This window comes from Electrona antarctica (assembly GCF_951216825.1).
Source record: "Electrona antarctica genome assembly, contig: scaffold_630, whole genome shotgun sequence".
NCBI classification, from domain to species: Eukaryota; Metazoa; Chordata; class Actinopteri; order Myctophiformes; family Myctophidae; genus Electrona; species Electrona antarctica.
Window position 1 is genome coordinate 23,201 of NW_027638317.1, and position 5,038 is coordinate 28,238.

The following is a 5,038-nucleotide window of genomic DNA, read 5'->3' on the forward strand; positions in this document are numbered from 1 at the left end:
CCTAACCCTAACCCTAAACAGGCCGTTGGACTGGTCTGACTACTCTGATGCACTGTGTTCTTCTAACCCTAACCCTAACCCTAAACAGGCCGTTGGACTGGTCTGACTACTCTGATGCACTGTGTTCTTCTCGAGAAGGCTCAGATCTTTTAGCGTATGCAACAGGATGCTGCAAATGGCTGGTGAGGAAGGCAGGCTCCGTCGTGGGGACTTCACTGGAGTGGGTGGTTTAGGTGCATACAGCGAGGAAGCTGTACGCCATAATGGCAAAACCCGAGTGTTCTAGATAGATTTAATCATGAATTGGAACATTCCAATTCCAATGATGAAAAAAAACATAAAATTGACTTGCCAAACGTGTCAAAAGTTATAACTCGTTTTCACATAGCCACATCTTGGAAATATGAAAATTAGGGTTCCAGACACACCCAATTGTAATGACTAGTCCTTACCCGTTCTGATATATTTCAACTTGTATAATATATTTGTGTGTGTTTTTGTAATGAATAAAAACAGCAGTATAACATGAAAGTATTCTTACAAATGCATGGTAGGGAAACGTTTTCATGGAAAGGACCGCAACATTTACACAGAAGTATCAAGGACCCCCAGTTTGACATGCACCACAGAAAGTATGGACAGTCGCACAGGTAGGCCTACTCCCAGATATATTTGGTAAGTCGCACAGATCCAATTGCAGGTGCATTTGCGTCCAAAATGGTGTCAATGTTGAGCTTTGGCTTGAGAGAACTTGCAACCTGTGATGTGCGCTGTAGCCACTTCACGCTGAGTGTGCTCACACACGCACGCTACACAGAAAATGTGCGCTTGTCCACGTGTGCACACACGCACAGTACACACGCGCTGACACACACACGCGCACGCGAGTGCACAGCGAAAGTAGTTTGCACACACAGTACACACACACGCGTGCGCGCACAGCGAAAGTAGTTTGGAAAGTTTACGTGGGCTGTTGATGTCGGAAGTGGTGGAAGTCAACATGTGGAAGCAGCAGTGGGTCCAGCGTGATGCAACAACATACGATAAGCAAGGGGCCCCAGCGTGTGTGTGTGTGTGTGTGTGTGTGTGTGCGCAGATAGGCAGTCTGAGCGGTGGGCCAGGGCTTCGTTAAGACCTCCATATTATTATGGTGGTCTGTGTGAAAAGTGGGAGTGATTTCAGGCAGTGAGGAGCTTACCCGTTTTTGGCTAAATGTACTATGTGATATATGTTTCATTTCATTGTGTGCTAGTTGAAGCGTTTTCTTTAACAAATTTGAAACATTTCATGATCTAGATTCACATAATAGTAAACTAAGGCACTGATACTTGTTTCAGATGCTAGGTATATGTATTTATGACATTTGAGAAAGATTTTGTGTTGCCAAAATCAATATGACAGATTTTACAAGCAAAAACAGCAGCACAAGATTTTCGTTTTTTGGTTATATACTTCTATTTACATTTCTGGCTTGTGACAAAATACTGCAGGATATTATGAGTAGAACTTTTAATCCAAAGTCCAGAAGGGTATTATCTATGCAAAAATGCATGGAATGAGTAGTGCCCATGACGCGGGAACGGAATTCATTTGAATGAGTAGTGCCCATGACGCGGGAACGGAATTCATTTGAATGAGTAGTGCCCATGACGCGGGAACGGAATTCATTTGAATGAGTAGTGCCCATGACGCGGGAACGGAATTAATTTAATGAGTAGTGCCCATGACGCGGGAACGGAATTCATTTGAATGAGTAGTGCCCATGACGCGGGAACGGAATTAATTTGAATGAGTAGTGCCCATGACGCGGGAACGGAATTCATTTGAATGAGTAGTGCCCATGACGCGGAAACGGAATGAGTAGTGCCCATGACGCGGGAACGGAATGAGTAGTGCCCATGACGCGGGAACGGAATTCATTTGAATGAGTAGTGCCCATGACGCGGGAACGGAATGAGTAGTGCCCATGACGCGGGAACGGAATTCATTTGAATGAGTAGTGCCCATGACGCGGGAACGGAATGAGTAGTGCCCATGACGCGGGAACGGAATTCATTTGAATGAGTAGTGCCCATGACGCGGGAACGGAATGAGTAGTGCCCATGACGCGGGAACGGAATGAGTAGTGCCCATGACGCGGGAACGGAATGAGTAGTGCCCATGACGCGGGAACGGAATGAGTAGTGCCCATGACGCGGGAACGGAATGAGTAGTGCCCATGACGCGGGAACGGAATGAGTAGTGCCCATGACGCGGGAACGGAATGAGTAGTGCCCATGACGCGGGAACGGAATGAGTAGTGCCCATGACGCGGGAACGGAATGAGTAGTGCCCATGACGCGGGAACGGAATGAGTAGTGCCCATGACGCGGGAACGGAATGAGTAGTGCCCATGACGCGGGAACGGAATGAGTAGTGCCCATGACGCGGGAACGGAATGAGTAGTGCCCATGACGCGGGAACGGAATGAGTAGTGCCCATGACGCGGGAACGGAATGAGTAGTGCCCATGACGCGGGAACGGAATGAGTAGTGCCCATGACGCGGGAACGGAATTCATTTTATAGGCACTTTTTCTGGGGTCCCAACACGGCCTATTACTGTGTTATTGCTGATCCATTTCCGGTAGTCGTTGCTTAAAGTCCCTATTAGTTAGTAGCAGTACTTATTATTTAGTAGCAGTACTTATTATTAGTAGCAGTACTTATTATTTAGTAGCAGTACTTATTTAGTAGCAGTACCTGCGCGCTCTGCTTGTGCACAAGTATGGCCTACTTGTGTGCAAGGCGCAACTTGGCACCTCGACAGAGTGCAATTCCAGTTACTTGTGCTAAGTTGCGCAAGCAGAGCACGCAAGTATACACTGACACCACTGCACGTAAACAGCGCCTCAAACTGTGACTCCGCCCACAAACGGGGGAAGTTGTGATTTTCACTCATTCACTGCAATGCAATTTGCGGCATTTTCAAAACAATATTGAGCAGAGTAACGATTATCAAACGTATTTGCAATGCCATACGTTGAAAGATCTGTTGCCCGTGGACAAGGCACGCTACCTCCGCAAGTTAGATAGCATCGGCATAGATATTTGTCCGTATGTGATTAAGGATTGGACCAAGTTGCATTGGAAGCCATAGAAAATTCCAGGGTCAATTCTTACCCCGGATGTGACTTTTTGGGCGTTCCTGTCTAGCGTGGTGTCAGTGTATAGTGGTTGGCTGGACAGATTAAAAGCAACCTTATTGGTTGTTGATACTGACGTAATTAAGATTAGGTTACACATTTTAACATTACCTTTTACCAGTGGCGTATCCAGGAATTACGTTTTGGCCAGGCAAGATATGTTAATTGTCGTCTCCCCGCGCACAATCGTATCACTAAAGGTTTTCAAAGAGATATACCTGCCAGACGAGTAGGATACAAAGGCTGAAAGGCATGCATTTACATTCCAATGGGTGATTGAGCGTCGCACTCTACCGCAACGGCCAATCAGCTGTCCATTTTAATAGTTCTCAGGTCTTGTTTTTGCTTTTTTCTCATTGTATGGATTTTGGCCAGGCCAGAAATGGATTTGGACAGGCGGATGCCTGCCCTCGCCTTATTGTAGATACGCCTCTGCCTTTTACCCACCAGACATTGAAACAAATCTTAATTACGTCACCATCAACAGCCAATTATAACCATGCATACCATACATACAACTTTCGGTCCAGCCGACCACAGTACTTTCAAGTTACATACATGTATACATACAACACAACTGTTATAGCAACATTGTATTTTATATTAATGTCATATTTCTTGCTTGACTTTTCTAATGACATCACGCTTATCAGTCAATCATTGGAATACGCTCAGGCTCTCCTTCAGTCTCTTGAGCAGGCCTCCAACTGTGTTGGGGCTTTATCTCAACGAGACAGAAACTGAATATGTAATTTCCAAATCCAACAATAACCACGTTATCAAAACACTTAACACTCCTCTGAAACAGGTTGATGAAAACAAGTAGCCTATGTGGGTTCATATATCGTCTTCAAACTAGGAAGGGAATGGCCTGGTCAGCCTGCAACGACATGCATAAGGTCTGGTCATCCCAGCTTAGTATGAGGTTCAAAGTAAAAACTGCCACTACTACAGAGCTGATAATGAGGTTCTATCTTCCCTTCTTCTCTGGATGATCAAATGTGTGCATGAGTGTAACTTGACTCTCTTTCTGTTCTCTGTACAGAAGTAATGCTCTATGTCAGTAGCAGCTTTTACCCTGGATTTTCTTAGCTAGATTTGCTATGCGGGTAAAAATGAGCAATAAATCAAATCAGTACATTTTAGACAGCTGAGGACCAAGTAGAAATGTTGAAGTGTGCTTCAATAAAGTACTGCAAAAACAAACAAAAAACACACAGTCAATCAAGTCAATTTATTTATCATTGCTGAATCAAAACAGTTTTCTCATCACAATTCAGATCAAGATCATACATCATTTAGCCAACAATTCACCCATGAGCCGACAGCAAGGACACAATGCATTATGGGACGACAGCACGGACAAACTGTCCTTTACACAATGCATTATGGACACTGTCCTTTACACAATGCATTATGGACACTGTCCTTTACACAATGCATTATGGACACTGTCCTTTACACAATGCATTATGGACACTGTCCTTTACACAATGCATTATGAACACTGTCCTTTACACAATGCATTATGAACACTGTCCTTTACACAATGCATTATGGACACTGTCCTTTACACAATGCATTATGGACACTGTCCTTTACACAATGCATTATGGACACTGTCCTTTACACAATGCATTATGGACACTGTCCTTTACACAATGCATTATGGACACTGTCCTTTACACAATGCATTATGGACACTGTCCTTTACACAATGCATTATGGACACTGTCCTTTACACAATGCATTATGGACACTGTCCTTTACACAATGCATTATGGACACTGTCCTTTACACAATGCATTATGGACACTGTCCTTTACACAATGCATTATGGACACTGTCCTTTACA